The following is a 23275-nucleotide window of genomic DNA, read 5'->3' on the forward strand; positions in this document are numbered from 1 at the left end:
TAAACCTGGTTTTTATACAGCCAAAACTTTCCTCCAAGCCAGGAATTCAAAAAGAAGCACCTCCTTTGAGGACACTGAGAGCAACATCCAAGGGGTTGGAGAGCAACATGCTGCTCGCGAGCTACTGGTTGGGGATCACTGGCCCAGAGGAAGAGAAAGATTTCTGGGTTCTGCCTGGGCGAGCAGATCCCAATGTTTTCAGGTCTGTTTCCCGAGTGCAACGAGTGATACATTTTTGAGTGTATAGAAAATGGGGCTATTTTATGCCTTATGCTCCTTTGTGGGTGTATGTGAGAGTGGCTGCTTCCTATGAGGATTGGCTCATCGATGAAATCCTGAGGAAAGAGAAAATGCACCACAGTTGTCTCACAAACCCAAATGAAGTGCGGCGCAAGCAGGATTGGGAGTACCTGCGTTCTATTGAAAGAGAGTGGTGGTACGGCCGTACCATTCTGAAAAGTGCAGTCAAGAGTTGTGGGAAGTACAATCCCACCAAATATTTCTCCTTGGAGGTCTATGAGGGAGATGGACAATGGGTGGACAAGCCTCACCCCAAGTATTACATCCCCTATGAGGACACCAAAGCTCGTTTCCTCCACATGATCTGAGGTTTTTGGAGGAATTGCCCTTTTTGATTGTTTATACTCCACTGGGAGTGATTTTGCAGTTGATCTGCAACCTTGGCTCTCCAGCTGTTAAGGAACTACAAGTCCCACAATGCATTTGCCTTTAGACTCCTTCATTAGACTCCTTCATTGCATTGTGGGACTTGTAGTTCCTTAACAGCTGGAGAGCCAAGGTTGCAGATCCCTGCTTTAAAGTGACTGTCTCAAGGGAAGGATTTTCCTGTTTTCATACTCGTTGGAGTTAAGTCTAAAGACTAATAACATTTTAGTTAACACCTACTCGTTGGTAGGTTTATCCCATTTCCCCTTTACCCTCCTAAGTGCATATACAAAAGGACTGTGGGTTCAGTTCCTTATATGGACTGGAATGCTAAAGTATTTGAGGAAAAACAGTTTGTCTAACTTGTGCCTTTCTTTTCAGAGAGTTATTGACCAAGGGTACCTGGACAGTACCCAAGAGTGGTTGTATAATAAGATGAATGCTATGGTGTTGCCATAATGATATGAAATGTGACGCTAATAAAGGCACAGTTCAGTGACAGTCCAATGTTTTTCTATGCTGCTGTTCTCTTTCAGATATGCCATTGTTACCTGGGTACACTCAGGAGAGTGACCCCGAAGAGGTTATAAGGTAATGGCTAAGTGTCACTTTTTGGTAAAGTGTTTGATATGAATGTACTAAGTCTCCAGTAGTGAGAAGACTTAGACCACTGCTCTATGATAGAGATCGATTTCTCAAAATGGTTTCTAGCAAGATGTGCCTTAACTGCTTGATTTTCAGGTTAGCCATTGCTCCCTAGTAGGTCTATGGAGAGGCTACTATGGAAATGTTAACCATACAGTAAATGCAATACTTGTGTTATTATTGCAATGTATTTTTGCCTTGTTATTGAATATGTTCCTTGCCGGGACGTAAGGAATTCACCAGGGGGAGAATGTAGGGATGTGTAAATAGCCACCCCTAGTATTTTGTGCAGGCAGTCCCTCCATGTTATGGACACCTAATTGGGTCCTAAAATACAGTTGGGAGGGGTACTGTTGACTCTTGTTTCCCACAGTGACCAGCAGATGGCACTGTGCTAGAGTATAAAAGGCTCTGAAGCCAGATTATCAGGGTCCATCTTGTGCTGGCTCTAGCCTGTGCAGGAGGCAGAGCTCGAGTGGAACCTAGACAGGTCAGGTCTAGTAAGAATAGGCTACTCACCCGCTACTCACCCTTATAGATCACTCTAGGAGTATTGTTCCTATCTCTGAGGAGAATCATACTGACCAAAGGTGTTGTGAGTACTGCCTATTCAATGTATTGTATGAACCTGCAATGTTCTGATCTATGTACACTCCACTGAGGATTGTATATTGTGCTCAATAAATCTGTTATTTGGTTAAGTTATAAGAACCTCTGGCGCCCAATTCTTTGCACCCTGATTACTGTTACAGTTGCACTACACCCTGCTTCCACCTCGATGCGAAGGCTCACTCCCTAAGATTTAAGGTCTCATCCGGAGCATATGTACTAGGAGTGAAGCCCATAGTATAGTAAGGTGCACTCAATTTACTATAGCGTTACACATACTATAATGTTTATTGTCTGTATGTTGTATTTTTTATTTCATATTTCTTGTTTAGATTTGTACCTCTACCAAGACGCTGTACCTTCCTCATATTTATGGTTCCTTGTCCGTTAAATTTTACCTAACTGATAGTTGTAGAATGCTCTCTGTCCATTTACTGTGCCCCTCTACTTTCCAACATAATTTTCCAAACTTGCTAAAAAATGTCTGGTTACAAATATAGCACACCCAAGGGTCTTCAATTTTGCTGCCTCTCTAATGCTTGTACAATGAAGTAAACATTTTGAGAAGGGCTTAATTTAATGGCAGTTAAACTAAGCTGTTGACTAGGCAATATGTAATGAACAAGCTACCACTGTTTATTCATATAACATTACCTAATCAGAGACTGTGCCAGTGATTGTAATAAATCACCAAGTCCTGTCTGTTTGAGCTGTGTATTCTTTCTATGCCCATGGGTGAATGGTAGGAGAAGAACCAAATGTAACTGTTAATTGTTTCTGGAACAAAAAAAAAATGTTCTGTCATTTTCTTCCTTTTTTTCAGTTGTTATTGCAAAGTGTGAAAAACTCACACTAACAATACCTTTGTCAAGGGCCCTGGAATATGGTTGTACTGCTTCAAAAATTAAATGTAGTAGCTTGTTCTATATACCAACAAAAAAAACTCTTAGCTATCTACAGTATGTAGCTTTATTATGAAACAAGGTTCTAAACTTGCAAGGAATGAAGGAAACATGCAAGATGTCACCAATGTCACCAAAAAATGAAAGTGTTTTAAAGTAATAAAATATAATGCAGGGGCACATTTACTTAGCTCGAGTGATGGATTAGAATAAAAAATACTTCGAATTTCGAAGTATTTTTCTGGCTACTTCGACCATCGAATTGGCTACTTTAACCTTCGACTACGACTTCGACTTCGAATCGAACGATTCGAACTAAAAATCTTTCGACTATTCGACCATTCGATAGTCGAAGTACTGTCTCTTTAAAAAAACTTCAACCACCTACTTTGCCACCTAAAACCTACCGAGCACCAATGTTATTCCCTATGGGGAATATCCCCATAGGCTTTCCTAGCAATTTCTGATCGATCGATTTTTCCTTCGATCGTTCGATCAAATGAATTGCGGTAAATCCTTCGACTTCGATATTCGAAGTCGAAGGATTTAACTTCGATGGTTGCATATCGAGGGTTAATTAACCCTCGATATTCGACCCTAAGTAAATGTGCGCAGTGTTGCCCTGCACTGGTAAAACTGCTGTGTTTGTTTCGGAAACACTACTTTTGTTTATATAGATAAGCGAAAAAGAGACATATTCGGTTGCATGTTTGTAAAAATAACTTTAAGGGGCTAGTCAATTGATGGCTAGTCAATTGATGTGTGAGCCCTAACTAGGATCTGCTTAAAGGTGGGTATATCATCTTCTTCGGAAACTATACAGCTTTTGAATGCTAACATATATAAATTAAGCATTCCTCAAAAATTACAGTACCTTGTTTTTCTCAGCATGAAAAGCCATGGAAACTTATTATCAAAAAATGGTCAATATAATGCCTGTTAAAGAAGAACTAAACCCTAAAAATGAATAAATGCTATAATTTATATACTGAACTTAATGCCCCAACCGAAATGTTCGGTATCTGTATCTTTATGATCCATGCCACAAAGTTGTGCACAGGAACACACCATCTTGGATTTTGTTAGTGTCATTGACTCTGCACATGCCCAGTTGGCTCTGAGCTGCTTTGAGAAGCTAAGCTTAGGGGTCATCGCAAATCATCAAGCAGAAAATGAGATTTGTTGCTGCTACAGGGCTGATTCAGATTCAGATACAGATTGCACTGGTTTCTGAGCTGCTATATAATGCATCTTAAACAATTACTAATCAGCTAGTATTGTGACTTTTATATTCTATATATACAGTATATTGTGAGCCAGTCCCTAAGCTCAGTAAGTGACAGCAGCACTGAGCATGTGAAGCGAATAAGCAGAGAAGAAGATGGGGAGTTACTGGGGCATATTTGGAGGCACAGATCTTTACTGCTAAAGGGCTGGAGTTGCCGAGGGCTGGTACATAACCTTAAAACATAATGCGTAGTATTTTTAGTCTACTTTTTTCTTCTCCTAGAAGCACTATACTATTCAGTTTTTTTTTTTGTTTGTTTGTTTTTAAAAATGAAGCAATAACTGTGCATTGTGGTTTGACTGAGTTCTTGCCAGGCTAAATCTGATAAAATTCATAATACTTATGTTGCATACCCAAGTATTTATGTCACCACCCACTGGGGATTTCTGATTTGAAGTTTTCTTTTGTTTGTGTTTCTTTCTACCAGATAAAATTATAAAAAGAGGAAGCAGGATTCATTCTGTGGAATTCCTTTTATGTTGTGGTTGTGTTTAAATGGGAATGGATAGAACACAATATATTTTTTCAATATAAATAGTGTGAGAGAAAATGAAGCGTGTTCTTTGGGGAGCAATGCATAATTGTTTTTCTGATGAACTCAAATCCCTGCTTTATATTTCAGCTCAAATTTGTAGGAAATGCACACAGAGAAAGTCATTAGTTTAAATTTTGCTCTTTGGTGATTTGACAACAATGTTTTCTGCAATTAATCAATCATTTCTCTTGTTTTTCTCCCTTTTCTTTTGCAGCTGAAGTTATTTATTGTTGAATATGCTGTACCTAGTGGAGTGCAAACCATTTTAATAAATGTTTGCTTAAATTCAACTGGCAGAACAAATCAAATGGTAGTTGAAAGGCTTCAAATAAGTATAAGGTTGGAATATACAGAAAGTTCTGTTGAAGGATGATTTTATGTGAACAAACTTGAAGTGTAGGAATTGTCGCCAAAGCCAGAGTTGTCACTGGCATCGGAATTGTCATGGCAAAAAAAAAATGGCGGCAAAACACGGAAATTCTCCGCAAATTTGTGCCTGGCAAATGCATTTGCCCATCAGTATAGAAGTGTTGAGAGTTAAAATAACAATGCTATATTTAGGTACTAAAAACTTAATTGTTTGGCACCTTATCAATACCTACGCGCATTGGTGAAGGTATAATTATGTTCTCTTGAATTCTATTGTTGTCAGGGTCAGCCATGGCAGATAGGTCTTAACAGAGGTTGTAGACTAAACCTACCACCTATATTGGGCAACAACAGGATGACACAAAAGACACATGATTTTTAGCGGCACACTAGTAGTTGCAATCAAAAGTGAAAAATGTATTTAGCCCACCAAAATGCAAGGAAGGCAACATTTCAGACCCCACTGGGCCCTTTTTCAAGCCTAAACATCAAGTGGTCAATACAACATGTAAAAGCTCAAGTGATGGATGGGGTAAAGGAAGTACAACCCATCAATCAGTGACATCACATTACCAACTCCCTTTTTCCATCTCAGTAAAAAGTTCACATGAGTTCATAGTGATAATACAACATTTGTAGTCTGATCAGAGCATGTGTCTTTTAATCCCAAAAATCCTTGGTTATCCAAAAGTCCAAAAAAAGCAATAACATAAAGTGGATAAAAATTGGTCAAAAAACGTAAATATGTAACAGTATTAGTATCAATACAATTGAGTTGACATACCTGAGATGCTTTCAAATAGAAAGGAGTTCAACATACCCTATTCAATCATGTGTATTGATATACAATCAGCACTCAGGATATTTCATGACAATTGACTTTCATGATGATTGATGGGTTGGACTTCCTTTACCCCACCCATCACTTGAGCTTTTAAATGTATTGACCACTTGGTGTAAAGACTTGAAAAAGGGCTCATTATGGTCCAAAACGTTGCCTGCCTTGCATTTTGACAGTAACTACTAGTGTGCCGCTAAAATTCTTCGGTCTGACTACAAGCACATCTCCAGTTGCAGGCTAGAGACTCACAAGCGCCTCACCTACCATCACAATGGATCATTATCATACCTGTATGGGTAAGACCACTCTAATTCTTTTTTACAGAAGACAGATGATCACCGCAGCAACAAAGACAAAGGTACTGATTAATGTGCATTACATGTGATGGGACCCATTGGTACTCAATATACTACGGAAGAAGGGCTAAGGATGCTAAGCTGCAGTTTATGATTTTATGACTGGCTGCTGATGTTGTTATGTGAGAAGAAAATCATAAGTTTCTAGAACATAATCACAATTAGAACTTGAAAAGTACAGAGCATAAATCAAGGTAGGCTACAGTTAGTGACTATGTACATGGATTGCTTACGCATCAAAATCGTAGAAAGAAAATAAACTTAATTTAGACTCTTGCAATCAGGAAAACCCACCCACGCTGTCATTGGCTTTAACTGACAACTGATGTCAGGTCGATTTGGTGCACAGCCATTCCACTTTACAGCCAAGCATGTTTATGTCACAACAAATGATTAAGAAAAAATCAAAAAGTTGGCCCTGGCTGAAACGGACAAGACCTGTAAACAAAATATACTGCTGGTGACTGGAGACTGATATGCCAGGATAAGAAATGTGAAGAAAGAAAATACAGGGAAAAATACAGTCTTGGAAGTAGAGAGGAAGCAGGTGAATTAATCAGCAAATACAATAACCTTTTTATTACAAATAGATTTTTTTAAGCAACCAAAGCAGCACCTATCCACCCGGACATCTCCAGATGGAATTCATCAAACAGATTACATTCTTTGTCCTAAGTATTGGAAAGGGACTGGCCTGTAGCAGTTTGTGGAACAGGTTGTGAGCTTGTAATGTGCAAACTCCGATTGAAGCTAAAAATAAACAACAAAACCATCAGACTTCTGAGGCATAGTCATTGCTTTAGAAGACAAAATAAACTGATTTCAGCATGACACTTGTAGCTGGAGACCTCTACATAGTGTAAAGTAGCTATAGTTAATGTTTCACAAAATCATGGCAGCATTTCCCCCACAGTTGCGCTTCTCACTGATTCTTTCAGAGTCTCCTTACTGTATATCAGCATTAAAAGCCCAGTTTATCACATGGCATAAGTAGTTCATGAGTAGTAATGAGCCAATATGTCCCATTTTATTTCACTGAAAAATTCACGAAACTGCAAAAAAAATCACAAAATGCATTGAAGTCAATGGGATTCAAAAATATTTTTATTTTACTTGAGTGATATATTTTTTTCTTACTCCAAATACATTAAAGTCAATGGGCGTTTTTTTATGGCGACTTTTTTGTCTTGGAGACCTTTTTGTTGAAATGCATTGAAGTCAATGGGCGTCAAAAAAAATGTTTTACACTCGACAATTTTTATGCACACAAGAAATTTTTCTCACTCCAAATGCATTAAAGTCAATGGCCATTTTTTCTTATGGCGACTTTTTTTGTCTCGGCTACAACTTCATTACAGCGGCTTTCTTTGTCGATGCAAATTTTTCTGCGGTGAATTTTTGCCACAGTTTCACGTCCCGATTTACACTCACACTCCCTTTACAGGCCCTCTATCTTCCGTTATGTGCAGCCACCTGGAATCCAAAACACTATCCTCAATTGCAGAACTTCAGTTCCTCAACGCTTACCTAAACCATACATATAACAACCATACTACTGTCATGCCATCAGGTAACTACCCACTAATTGATGCCTAGGTTGCTGGTATTAGGCTGGCTATGCTTTACCTCTGAGGCAAACTCCATATTAATTACACTGTCATCGATTAGAGAGATAGCAGCTGTCCATAGAACTTTACCCTGGCCAAATCGGATCTTAATTTGTACCATTACTGAATATATGCTTGACTATATGTGCTCTAAACCATTGGTCCACCACCTCTACTATCGACTTCCAGGGAATTTGTCAGCAAGGTTCCGATATTCCAATCTTAGGGGTTGCTACCTTCTACTGACCAACTTCAAAATTATAGTTACTTATTTATAAAATGTATTCTTCACCCTTACATGTTAAGGCTAAGTGATAAAGAACCAGATGAGTTATGGAAGCAATTCAAAGAAGGCATCAAAGATGAATCAGGAAAAAAGGCTAAAATTTACTGGAAAATTGGTGTGCTGAGCATTTCAGTGTTCTCATAAGGAATCTCTACACAGGATAAAATATCATCATTATGACAGATAATGGAGTAATAGACTGCTTTCAAATTAGTAAAAGAATCAGATAAGACTGTATTTTATGACCATACCCATTCAACCTTTAACCCACACATATCATAAGAGAAGCAAGACAAGAGGAAGATGATCAAGGTTTTAGTCTAACAGTAAAACAAAAACAGCTTAATATGCTGTTCATAGCTGAAAATGCAGATCTGAAGACTCTTATAATGAAAGTTATAATAGAGTAAAAAGATGGGAGACTGTATATATATATATATATATATTTACACACATATTGACATATTCGTACAGTCATCTCATACCAACACGCATCTAAAACAGTTTTAAAAATCAACCTGAAAACTGCAAATAAACTAAATTTGAAGCCCAGAATGCATGTCTCTTTGATCCTTCTGTTATAACAATGTCTTATTCATTCTATGTAAAATCATGTTTACAATTTTTCTGTGATTATATACAAGTTCCCAATTAGTTAAAGCTGTGCTCTAAAGTTCACCTGGTTGCTAAATACTGTTGGGAACATTAAACTAGAAAAAGAGTGAAAGGAAGGTTAGTAAATATTTTAAATAAAAGAGAAAGTATCTTAGAGTCAAGAAGCCCAAGGTGGTTGAATAAGCATTACTGAAATATGTGTTACATGCCCTGTATGTGCTTTCCTTTTTTTTTTTTTTGGCTGTTAATTTAATTTGGGTTTGTATTTATGAGAAATTGTGTTAGGGGGTAAGGTCTGACAGTAATAATGATATTAAACTCTTAGGCCAGGCATGTCCAAAGTGTGGCCTGGGGGCCAATTGCAGCCCATTTTCAAATTTACACTGGCCCTCCGTCATGAAATTAATAATAATGCAGCCCTCTAGCACAGGGCGATCAGGAAGCCCGTAGCCCTAGCAGTAATAATTGGACACATTAGTGAAATGATCTGCCACTTGGTCTATACTGCTGCCTGTGTGCTGAAGGTGTTGGCAATAGACACATACTGCCACAAAGTGACGCGCTGCTCTCACATACGTGTCTATTGCCAACACCTTCAGCACACAGACAGCAGTATAGACCAAGTGGCAGATCATTTCACTAATGTGCCCAAATATTACTGCCACGGCTACGTGATTCCTTGTTTAAATGAGTTATATGATGTTAATAGTTCAAAGAATGTCAGGCTGAATGGTCGGCCCCCACACATTTTCTCCTCACTAAATCTGGCCCTCGTTGCAAAAAGTTTGGACACCCCTGTCTTAGGCGAACCTTATTACTACCACAGTCACACTGGGATTGTAGTAAGCAATTAATAAACAGGAAGTTCCACATGACTCACACAAACTCAGGAACTCTTTATTAGTCATGGTGCAGCTTCACAGTGTTACTTAACACGCACAATTTTCCCAATAGATTATAACCAGAACTCAGAATTTTCAATTGCTATGCCCTACTGGCTGCCTACCTTCCTTGCCTCTTCCTTGAGTCAGGGATGCTGTAACCTTTAACAGACTTTCAGCACCAGTGTCAACCTAGCATGGAGATATTAGGCCCTATTTAACCTAGTTCCCCTCCTATTTGTCTCCCTACCTGGATGAGGTACCTCCAGGACACTGGTCCTTCTCTTACTCCTTGTTGAAACGTAGCTGCTTGTCTATACAACCTACATCTAACTCCCAGTGACTGCAGTGTGCTCAACCAACTACCTTTGAACTACCTAGCCTCTTTGCTAACTCATCTTTGAGCAAGACTCAGGCTGTTTAGCATCATACCCTTGAAATTCTTATCAGCCAAAGAGCAAGTAATCCCTGCTCCATTTATAACCTCTAGCTGGGACTTCCCCTTACCCAATGGCGCAAGTGTTGACCACCTGATAAGAGCAACACTTATATAAAATAATTTATCATAGTCCTTACAAGGGTTTGCAAGAACAGAAAAGGGTTTGTGTAGAAATGGTATGTGTAACTTCAAGAGAGCCAAGGGCTGCAATATTTAAGTCCTTAGTGTTTTATACACAAAAGGGTTGTGTCTAGCCCTTTTCAGAAATCTGAACATTATAAGTAGAGCTGTTTGGCAGAATGGTATCTTGTAGTTAACACCTGCTATATGAAGGCTGTAAGTATAGGGCTCCTTGTATTCCTAGGCTTTCCACACATTATTTCTGTAAATGTGGCCCCTGTAGATTTTTGTGAATTGTTCAAGATAATTGTGTTGTTACTTCATTTAAATTCCACATGTATAATATTAAAGATATTAAAGACAAAAACGGTTGAACTAAAGCAACAGCATTCTCAAAGATTGAAGTCTAGAATAGAAACAATTGAGAAAAACATTAAAAATGCAATGGCACTGGATTTCATAAACCAAAGGTGAGTTTTGCACAGAAGACCCAGCCAGCTATAATTATTAGCAAGTGTTGTGACTGAAACGTTGCTATAATAGCATATGCAAGTACACTTGATTTCAATCATCACAGAGGAAAAGTAATCAAATGGCCTAAAGTGAAATTGTCACTAAGCCTTGAACATCTTTACTTCTGGTTAAAGAGAGGGTAGAAGCTTTATTGGTGGGAGAATGCAAAGATTCCTTTATTTGTGTGTTTTTTTTTAGTTAATTTATTCTCCTTATTAAATGAAAGTAGCAGTTCACCTTAATATGAACTTAAGTGTGACCCAGACAATGGTATTCTAAGACAATCTACAATCAGTACTCGTTTTTTTTCCAACTATTTTTGTTCTGCAGCTCTTAAAAACAATTTAGACTGCTATCTGGTTGCTAGGCCAACCAAGCAGTAGCGTGAAACTCAGAATGAAAGATGAATAGGGAGCCCGAATAGTATATTAAGCAGTTAAAATAAGAAACACAATAAAAATGAGGCCTCCTCGTATTTCATCTGTTTTGGTCGGTGGAGTCAGTGAACCCTGACCTACACTTAGATAAAATTTTCAGCTTTCAGAAGCAGAAATGGAACATTGATAATATAAAAACCATGCAAAGTCCACCTGAAAAGTTGGTTACAATTGATCCATATGTATGACTGGTTGTATATAATGTGTGCTTAGGTTTTTATATTCTACATTTATTCTGCTTTAATTGGTATTTGGCATTTACTATGGCATCAGGGCGAATATAGATGTTAGAAAAATGTTTTTGTTTTTTTTTAATTATCACTTTACTTCTCTCTGCTTATTTAGCAATCTGGCTATAATGCTCATTAATTTACAGCATAAAGAGTTGTAGTCTTTAGGGTTCAGGTTAAATACCCTTTTATCAGATGGTAAAAGTGATGCATTAAAGCCAACATTTTTTTTGTGTTCGTGTTCTCTGGAATGCAGCTAATAAAACGAACTTTCCTGCTCTATATATCCTATATAAGGCAAAGTTTTTAGATTGCCAGAACTCCATCTTCTAATAGACATTGCAAGAATAGATTTTTAAATAATACATGTGTAGAAACATTTAGTAGGCATTGATCAAACGAGCTCTGATAATCGTATTGTGCTTTAACTCCCATAAAGCACTTGGATTCCTTCTTTCATATGTTTTCTGCAGATGGATGGATTTCATTTGAAAGAGATTTCTTTGCCTAGGAGATTGTTTATTATACAGATGAGCATGGTGCCTTACAAAGAAAAACAGTGATCTGGATAGCTTTGTTGGGAACTCATTATTATTGATGATACCTTTATATTTAACAAACTTTCTTTTTTGCAATATTTATGGTCTTCATTTATTGCTTGTCCTATCCTGCAGGGATTAATGTCCCCATCTGGGGTGCTATGTTTTCTGAAATGCAGCAACATTTGGACGCCTTCTGCCACTTCCTTACAAAATAATACATGTAGAACTAAACTCAGAAGACATTTTTTATTCCCTCCTGCCACATGCTTTTAATGTATATCTGCAAGCAGCCCATCAGAACTATCTGCTCCAACCATAGGCCATGAATAATTATGCAAGTCCTCAGTTTGTCAAAGGCACCTTCCTTATCAACACTTTCATCTGTTAATACCCCAAACACCCTTCTAAGGTGTTGTCTCCTATTATACCATTGCTCCTTCAGCATTATATCACATCGACTTAATCTAGGTAACGTTATGAATGGGGACAAGCTGTAACAAATAATGCAGTGAGCTTCATAGAGGTAGAAATGTACATCTGTCAAATCCTACAGTATTAACATATCACAGATGATTTTCAAAATAACAAAAATGTCTTACTAAATTAAACTTGAGAATGAGCTGTCAGCCTTATTGCTGCATTCCTGTCATATTAACAGAAAATTATTTCTTGCTGTCATTTGTAGTATATGAACCTGAAACTGCATTTGAGATTTACACATTGTTTTGACAGTTTGTCTATGTACTTCTCTGTCTTCTAATTTCGTTAAGGGTCCTGATATTAAATTTTTTCTTTTTTAGCAAATAATTTTACAGTGTTTTGCACCCTGCCACCAAATCATACACACAAATAAGTGTGAATAATCAATTAATGCTGTCTAACTTAAAGCCCAGGGGCTGAATGTAGCCAAGGGATTTTAAGGCCTGCAATACTGCTCAAGGAGTCCACAGACTTCTTTGCAGGACATCACATGATTTAATAAAGTCTGACCCTCACCCAGTTTGCATAACAAAGCATCAGCTCTCTCTTTATAAGTAAAAAATCCAAACAGAACAGTCCTAGACAAAAACCTAAAATATCACTATTTGGGTAAACCACGTCTTAGTTGGCCTGTCTATTCCAACATTTTTTCTAAGCAATAGTTCATTTAAAATGTTAAAGCAAGCTTTAAGACACACAGCTAATTTCACTGGAGCATAAAACAGAAACATTTTTAATCACAGCTACATTCATATCCAAAGCAACTAAAATGTTACTACCTCATTCTTATTAAAGGAAGATTTCCTCCATTCACCATAGCCTGGAGACCAATCTAGCCTGGAGAAACCTGGAGACAATTTTTTAATTTTGGAAAACATACTATTGTTATATAAATCAATGTATTAAGCATGTATTAAATCAATCCAAAGCTTATAGTATGCACACATATAAATACATTCAAAAATCTAAATGTAACCATGGATATTTTGCCAGGCAAAGAATATAACCATGCTCCCCTTAAGGTCATTAAGGGTATGTGCCATCACAACCTTGCCTGGCATAGCATTCCACAGCTTCATGGTGAAAAATGATTTATGTTGCTTCTTGTGATAATTCCTTGTCTCTAATCTAAAGGGGGCGCTTACCCTTAGTTGGTTTCTGTGTAAAACACAATTCCCAACAATGGGGCATATTTACTAAAGGACGAATTGTGTTTTTTTGGCGACAATTCACCATTATGACAATTCAAACTGACATCATCCATTTACTAAAATGCGAAGAACCTAGCAAAAAACCTCAGCGCTTTAGCAACTTTTCGCCAGGTGAATTTTCGCTCAGGCAAACAATCGTTAATCAGCAAATGTATCAAATAGTGATGGGCGAATTTATTCGCCAGGTGCGAATTCATGGCGAATTTGCGCTATTAGCCGCCAGCGAATAAATTCACAAAACACCCGCGCATCAAAAAAGTGACACCAGCACCGTTTCTCAAGAAATTCGCGCATTTTCCGGCGAAGCGAAACGGCGCAAATTCGCCCGTCACTAGTATCAAATTGTTAACTATCCAGTATGTTACCATTTTCGCCAAAGTCTTCTTCACCTTGTTCTACCTGGCAAATTATTAAAATAAAGCTACAGCCTCAATATTACTATGTCAGTGACATCATATCCTGTTTTCAAAAAGTGTAGTCTCATTTTTAGGACAATAGGGGATCTCTTTTGTCTTTATTTTGCTTCCTTGGACATTTTTAAAAATAAGTGGCCACTTCCAGCAATTTCACCATCAGTAATAAATACATACAGAGAAAATTCACGCTGACGAATACTTGCTAGGGAATATACACCAGCATCAAAATGCTAAAATTTTTATCAGTAAATGAACAAATATGCATAGGTGTAGCAAATTAACGTCTGTCATAGTCGTGCAAAGTACAGGAAAGCTTTCCAAAGCGAAAATTCATACCTAAGTAAATGTGCCCTACAAATGGGTCTACAATGTCCTCTAACTTAATTATCTGCAAAGCATTTGCTCATAAATGAATTGCTCCTTTTATTTAGACAGTGTACTGTTCATGTAGTTGTAATGTCTACACTTCAGCTCGCTACTGGTGCCAAAACTACACTGCATAATCAAGCCTTACTAGGAGGCTAGAGGCAAACCATGCTTTTGTCCTTCAAGTCGTTAACTTTATGAATGCAAGTGAGTACTACCTTTCACAAACAGTGATGGACACTTCCTAGAGCTGGAAGTCTGTTATGAACAATAACCCCCAAATCCCTTTCATAGACAGACTATACTAGCATTTATGCTATTAATTTCATGCATAAAACCTTGCATTTATCAACACTGAACCTCATTTAAGAATGTACTGCTAGTCCTCGAATTGCTTTGCAAAGTGGAAAAAACCTGCATGGAACATATTGATTTGCACAATTTGTTATCATCAGCAAATACAAGAGACAGTGCTTACAATGCCAACCTCAAGGTCTTTTATGAATAAATTAAAAAGTAATGGACAAAAGGCAGATCTATAAAATACTCTACTAACAACATTGTTTCACCCTCTATTTATCTTTCATCCAACTCTTCATCTAAGTACAAATAGTATAGCCAAGACCTGTATCACCTTCTGCGGGGTATCTTATGAAATTCTTCAACAAAAAAAAATTAGAACACACTCATTGCAAACCAAAGTCTGTGTTTATGCTCACATATCTATTACACAAAAAACATGGCAGAATCCATCTTCTCGACTTCTGAATATACAATCACCAAACCGATCCTATATGCAACCCCTCCCACAGTTTAAAGACTTTTTCAAAAACCATACTTTTACTTTTTAATTTACCAGTAAATTGAAAAGTAAAAGTATGGTTTTTGAAAAAGTCTTTATAAATGTGGGTACCTTTAGCAAAAACCTTAGGCCATGCCCCATAGTGCTGGTTCTATGTAACCCAGATCAGTGCACATTATTTGCCACGCTCTATGTATGGATCAGACTTTATGTGATTTGTGGGAAAGACTGACATTATAGTTTTATGCACAGGCATTTCTGCTTGGCTTTTTAAAATAATACATGCATTTATGACCCCCCAAACTGACTTATCTGATCCCTTCATTGTCTTTTGAACTCATGTTCAGCCAGCCTTTTCTATCCATAGAAAGATGGATCTTAGTCTTCAGATCAGAGTGCTCTAGGGACAGTTCTGTTTGATGAGCAGTGAATGTGTTCCGCCTGCTCCTATAGATAGTAATACATGTCTGTTTCTTCTAAAGGAAATGCATTGAAAAAAAGCCAGGTGGACTTTATAAAAGCCCTTAGGATATAGATCCTGCTGAATATAAAAGAAAATATCTCTGTTGTTACTATTAATATTAATTTAATTTTCCCAAATCACTTGTAAATATTTTTTTCTCCAAACAAATCCTTTTATTCCTACAAACTGTGGAACCGCAAATTACTACAAGATTCTTATGATTCTCCGACCTATAATAGGTATGCAAATCATAGAGGGGGAAGTGTTCTGCAAGTGAACTGATTCACCTGGATATGCTTGTGCCACTTGAGGCAGAATAACTTTTAGTATAAGGCCAAATTAACTGTTTTGCTCACACCATCATTTCAGGGAGACTAAAGAATACACTTATGATTCACACAGGTCTTGCAGAAATAAGGGACAGATTCTATTCATCGCCACCAGTTTTACACCAGTACTTCTTCAAATGTACAGAACAAAAAGACTCATTATATTTAAACCATAACTAAAGGTTAATATGTAAAAGAGTAAAGGATGCTGACACTTACAAGTTGAAACACGTTTGGGAACATTTACTGTATGCAATGAAGTCATTTGATATTAAACCTAATAACCTAGAAATAACCTAGTGGATATTAAACCTAAGAAGTAAATATTAACATTTATTTTGAGGCATCGATTTAAAGAAACATTACAGGTTTCCCTAGGGCAGACTTCACTTTTGCCTGAATTCCTAATCAGCCAGTTTTAATCCTGAACAAATCCAGTCTACTTTGACACCCATACTGTATATCTGGCTATAAGTCACTGCCAGAAATTAGAATTCTTACTTTCATCTTTAGAATCATTCATCCATAGTGTCAATTCTCATGAGTAGGTTTCTCTGATCAGTTGTTCTAGTCTTCTTCCCATAATCTTTGGCATAATAATAATCTTAGCAGGCTTTTGGGAAAGCATTTGTCTGCTTATCCTCTAAAACCTCTATTATAGATTAGTGCAAGCGTCTTCTTGCTCTTTATGTGCTATAATAGAAAATGAACTCCATTAAGGGAGCATGCATTAAGAGCAATACAAATCCACCCTCCAAACTAATGGGTTCTAACCTTTATCTTGTTTTTACACTGGGTCAGGTTACTATGGGAGCCACTTGAATTGTTAACTACTTGCTAATGACCAGTGATGAGCGAATCTGTCCCATTTTGCTTTGCAGAAAAATTTGCAAAACTGCAAAAAAAATTACAAAATGGTTAAAAGAGAGAGAGAGAAAGACTGTATAGAGAGAATGTATAGGAGATTTTAGCAAACACATCAATTGAACTAATTCTAGACAAATATGTTTTTTTACTTTCAGACCTCTTAGCCTTCCCCCAAAATAAATAGCAACATAGAGGACAAATATTCCTGTTAAAACAATCCATATGAAGTGGCTTGACATGCATTATGTCAGACTTAGATAATGGATATTTTGCAAGGGATCATTGTGTGTCAGCTGAGGCTCTGCATTCCTATAAAACAAAGCAACAAGCCTGCCTGAACATTGCATTTTATGAGGTCATTTATCAAGGGCAGGAACAGTAGAGTGATACTGCTGAAATAATATTCGTTTTTCATGTATTTATGATGCTGATCTGCATGCAATGAAGGTTGTGACTCACTTGCTCCAGGCGCCTGATTCCATATTGGATATATACTGTATATATTAACAGAATATATATGTGTGTCTGTACACTGTTTGCTAAATGGTGCTATGCTAATTGTAATCTAAACATGTTGATGACTATGGGCATGTTCAACAGTTCATTGATAAAGACCTGCTTGTATCTAATCAAGTGGACTCACAATTGACCCACATCTATAACTTCAACTTTTCCCAGACCTGAGAACTAGAGAGCTGTGGAACCATATTCAAAATAGATAATGGCCTACCACAACTATTTTACACTCTTAAAAGAGTATTATATCAAGCACAAACCTGATTTTTTTGTCATTTTTGCTGTCAATCATGTACTTTTACCCAGTATGCAACATTTCTTTAGTTATAATTGTCATTCAGCATGTGCCCAAATTCAAAGGGAAAAACTTAGCTGCCAAGTGTACTTAGTGTGTGTATAAACAGTGTGGCCAGTGCGTATTTTAAGATTTAATTCCTCATTGTTCACTGAAACTGTAGTGATGCATTGCATTAAGTTTTAGGATTGCCATATAAAACAATTAGCTGAATACTGATCCAAATAATAAAATTAATTTATATATTAAAATTTGAGAAAAATAAAAACAATTTCCATTACAAAATATTAATTCAATATTAATTCAATACATCAAAAATATTTAAAATTTTCAAGATTTAGATGGTTATTTACTGTATCAAAGTCCGAATTTGTTTTCAATATTTTCTGAAAAAAACTCCGACCAGATCCGCACGGGTTTTTTCAGCTTATTTATTAATACACTTTCCTGAAAAAGATTTACGGAACAAAATCCGAAAAAAACACTGAAAACTCTGATATCTTATGTGTTTGTGCCCGAAAACTTCGGGGTATTGCACAAAACCCTCAGCACATCAAAAAATCATTGGGACTTCTCCCATTAATTTATATACAAAATATATATTATCCAATTGTTCTCCTTGAGTAAAGAATGGTTAAAAAAAATATATAGAACACTCGTGAATGAGGACAAGAATAACTATTAACTCCAGAAGACCATGAATAATTTCTATCCACCTCAGCCAGCCAGTGAAACCAAAGGCTCAGTATCAATGCTGTAGAAATAGTCTCTAGAAGGGTCAGTAAGGGAATCACATTCCAGAAACTTTCCCAATGGAATTGTAGTTCACCAATATTGTAGCTGTAGCAGATTCTAAAGAATGTAGCATGTAGCATAATCATTCAATGGCTATTCTCTGTGGATAATTATGCAAGCATATCACAAGGAACCTTCGATATAACGGCATAATTGGTAGAACGCATTTTAGAGAGGCTTGTAGCTGCTATCATTGATGATACTCATGAACATAGAAATTCTATTAGTAGATCATTAGTGCTGTTAGCTTGCCATTATTCTTCATTGGTTCCATAAATACTGGGTAAGATATGCTATTATGATTCAGGTTTTCTATTAAGGGTTTTGCAGTCAAACCTACTGGGTTTTGGAAGACTTCAACTTACTTAAAACTGGAAGCATATCCAGTAAAGCTAAATCTAAGGTTAAATCTAAGGTTATAAGCAATATCGCAATAACACTGCTGTCTCTGTTACTCTGAATAGCCTTCTTGAAACAAAAGCAATAAATGCAGCAAACACACACTGTGATTTTAGAACACAACAACATGCAAGAAAAATTTAATTGATATCATAAAGCACCAAATTTTATGAAAGGATTTTGCAAACCATAACATAAAAAAAAGCTATCTACTGTTTTCTGTTAGACAAATACATTTTCTACAGGGTGCATTTTATTATTCTCATTTACCTGCCTTTAACTACGTCAATGCCTGATAGGTTTGCAGTTAATAGATTGAGACTGGGGCAGAGTTAATATCCTGTGTCACACTGTAAAAAATTCTTTGCCTTAAGTTGTCATCACACTGTAGAAAGAGACTAAAAATATCATTTTCTCTGGATTTTTAGAAGACTAATATGTTTAATAATTATGGTAATCTTGCAAGAATAAAAAATGTTTGGAAATAAATTTTGCATTAATGCATGGATTGGCTGTGTAATTACATATAATACGCTATATAATATGTAATATTCATTGCATTCCATTACATTTGGCACATCTTTTTCTAATCAGAGGAACAATTTATGCAAGATATACTTATACGTATCATTTGTTCACAAAAACAATGGTATTCATTTTGCTTTTAAGCTCAGACAAGAACCAAAGGAAATCTTTATACAACTTGCCAAATCTATGAACGTCTTTAGTCTTAAATTGGATATAATTAATAATTTGTTTAAATAAACCCCTATGAATGGAACTGCTTTATTTCAGAGCTTCATTGATGACAGTTTCCAAGCCTGTGTGCAGTAGAATTGAGATCTCCCATTTACTGAATCTGACTGATAATCTTCTGTGCCAGATGGGACCATTTTTGAACTGTTACAGGATGCAGGATATAGGCTATATGTTGTGGATTCCACTGATGAAAATAGTGGAGGCAGCATGTCCTGTGCCTTTGTTCTTAAAGGAAACATAAACCTTTCATAAAAATTCACCATTTCTCCTTGGTTGTTATGGGTTATTGTACCTGGGTCATTTATCAAAACTGGGTAGTTTGTGGCATTCGTTTTTCAATCCGGATCCGGCTGAAAAAAAGCTAATCACTAACTGATTGCTATGAATTTCATAACCTTAAGGTAAAAATGATCAATAAGTAATTTTCTCATGGTGTCTGGGACAATTTAATGCATGAAGTCCCTCCTGCATGAATGGTACCTCCTCTGTTTTTTGTGGATAACAGTTTATGTCCCCTTAGGTAGATTTTAGGTATTTACCCTAGAGCCACCTACTATGTAGGAACATAGGTAAGGTTCACAAGGTTAACTTCTGCAAAAATTCATTTTTATAAAACAATTACACTTTTTAATTTATTAGGTATTTTTGTTCCTTTGCACCCACAAATGAATAACTATCATGATTTTGTAAAATCATAAATAGAAGGTTTTGTAAGGCTTATTTTTGCACAAGAAGGTTAATTGCCTTCCCATTTCTGTCTTTTTTGCTATCATCTTGTACTATGGAAGCCATTGGGTAAGGGGTTTAAAAACGTTTCTATTATAATACTTTATGTATATATGGTATATTACCCAAGGCTTACAGACATTACTTATATCAATTCCTGCCCCAGTAGCACTTACAATCTAAGGTTCCTACTATGCACAAAAATGACGGTTAGTTTCACATGGGTGGCCATTAAGTCTCCATGCCTCTGTTCGGAGGTATGTTAGGAAAGCCAAGTATCCACACAAAGTCCATGAAATATCTATAAGAATAAGTGACAGTTTGGAATCAAACCAAAGCCCCCAGTAAAAAAATGCAGTAATGCATGCAGGAATGGGCGAATTTGACCCGTTTCTTTATGCCCAAAATTCGCCACCGGCGAAATGTCGCCAATGCCCATTAAAGTCTATGGGTGGCAAATATTTTTGGATGCGCTGTGAACTTTTTTTGACACGCAACATGTGACGCGTAACTCTTTACAAGTCTATGGGCATCATTTACGCGTCGAAACAAGGTGAAAAAATTCGCCCATCCCTAAATGCTATCTGTCTTAGTCTGCCTATCATCTCCACATCCACAGATGTCACAGTTTCTAGAAATAATAAAACAATTTATTTAGTTTATTCAAACCATGTTTTTTTCCATAAGGTTATCATCTCGTCTAATTTTGCATTAATTGACAGTATATCTTTATTTATTATCAGCTTACCAAGTATGACTTAAAGAAAGTGAATTTAAATGCAAAACCATGCAGCACATAGAACATGGTGTCTTATTACTTCTGGGCTTATAATTAATTACAGTTGCATGTATTACTTCTAAGAGAAATCTAATTGCTCCTATTTCCAGAATTCCTCATTCCATGCAATCTATGAAGCATGTTATTATTGCTAGGCACCATAGATATCCTAGAACTGATATTATGAACGCATCTTGAACTGTTTTCAGGGAGTGAGTCATAAAATGTGTCAGGTATTATGAATGTTGATAAAGGGTTTCTTTAAACTTGCTGGCAAAAAAATAGCCTAATTTTGTATCATCTTTTTCAGGGTACATATTAAACCAGCGGGGGCACTGAAATTCAGTGCTGATCAACAATAGGAAAAATATATAAAACTTATAGTGATAGAAAAAAATGAGAGCCTTCTGTCTCACCTGCTCCTTTCAGATTCCTGCTGTTAAAAAGGCTTCCTATAGTCTTTGTACATTATAAGGAAAATTACCAAGAGCAAGAGTGCTACTTAGCTAGGCTATCTGAGAATGGAATACAAAGAATCACATGCAGTGTGTTCATCTGCTAAGATTCAGTATTTAGGGAACAATCCTAACATCTACAGTAGTTGTTGTTTGGAAAGTATTTGGTAGAGTAGATGTAGAGGAATTCTATAAAAGGTGAAAGCTTTGGACAGAAGGCAGTTGCACATTAAGTTAATACATTAATAACTCCTATGCACTGGAACAAACAGAAGAGGTTTTGTTTAGTGAGGTTTTAATTGAATTGCAAAGTGCAGTTAGAGTAGCAAACATCAGTTTATTAATGAAACTTGAAATATAACCAATCATTTACTATAACTGTTTTGATTTACAGAAAAGCACACTTTTAAATTTATTAGGTAAATGGAGCAGTTAGTCTTGGATATAACAAAAACTATTGATGTTTTTTAATTAAAACAACAGGAAAAAAGTATGTACAGCACAAGGCCTATGATTTAAATCATGTTGAACAAGTGAGAATACTGCCTCTGTAAAGGAGAACTAAACCTTTTCCATTGACTTCTACATAAACTTGCAGGTTTTAGGTGGAATTGTTTCCAGGGTCCAAATTCGAGTTGGTGGTTTTACATTTGAAATTGTGAGTTTTGACTAAAACAATTCACCATTTAAACTTTAGTAAATCTGCCCCTAAGTGTTATTAAACATTGTCTAATAAGCTGTTTCCATTAGAAAGTCTGTAGATGGTCATGTATGGGCTGATAAAATCTGCCATTTCATCTACAGCTTTTTGGCCCGTGTATGGGGACCTCCTATGGGCTTGCACAACTGATATCTGGGTGAAAATAAAGGTGGCCATACACGGGCCGATAAAAGCTGCCGACAGACCGTGGGGCCCCCCGACAGGCTTCACCGATCGAGATCTGGCCGAAAGTCGGGCAGATCTCGATCGGATGGGAAGAAAAATCCCATCGGACCACGGGTGCATCTATTCGTTGATGCGGTCCCACGTTCTGACCGCCCATTACTATTCGTTAGGATCTGATCGTTGGGCCCTAGCTCCCACGATCGGATCAGCCCGATATTGCCCACCTCAAGGTGGGCATATCGGGGAGAGATCCGCTCGTTTGGCATCATCGCCAAACGAGCGGATCTCTCCATGTATGGCCACCTTAAGGCAGATATTGATAGGGCAGATTCAAAAGCCTGTTGGCTCATTGATACAGTCAAAAGGCCTGTATTTACCATCATTGTGATCCAGATCAGCCCCACAACACCAGCCTCAAGCTGGTTGTTTACTATAGGAAAAGAAATCTCATATTCTTCCTTGTCACAGCAACCATATAAATATGACCCACAGATGTTAGTGAAATAGTGACCCTTACACTAACTAAGCTCTAACATTTTTACCAGCTAATAGCTTTTGAGTGCATACACCATTAGACACCTTTCCAGTCCCTCTGCTGCAAACCCAGATAAGGGGTAGCGCCAAGTCTCTACTTTCCTAAAGCTGGCCACAGACGCAAAGATCCAATCGTACGAATCCACATATGATCGGACTTTCCCATTTCCCGACCTGCCATTAACCATTCAGATTAAATAAAGAAGTAAAAGAACAGATCAGACGATGTTCTGCCCCTGACAGCAATCAGACGAAAGTTATGTGACAGTATCCCACTGAAAATCGTCCGATCGGCAATACATGCAGAGATATTATCG

General features: G+C 37.0%; 1 protein-coding gene across 2 annotated transcripts in view; it reads right to left on the reverse strand.

Annotated features, from left to right (window-relative positions):
- The window catches only part of LOC108709590 (CUB and sushi domain-containing protein 2), a 599445-nt gene that overhangs the window by 551928 nt on the left and 24242 nt on the right, over positions 1–23275 (reverse strand). The window lies entirely within an intron of this gene.

The sequence above is a fragment of the Xenopus laevis genome, chromosome 2S (assembly GCF_017654675.1).
Source record: "Xenopus laevis strain J_2021 chromosome 2S, Xenopus_laevis_v10.1, whole genome shotgun sequence".
Classification (NCBI taxonomy): Eukaryota; Metazoa; Chordata; class Amphibia; order Anura; family Pipidae; genus Xenopus; species Xenopus laevis.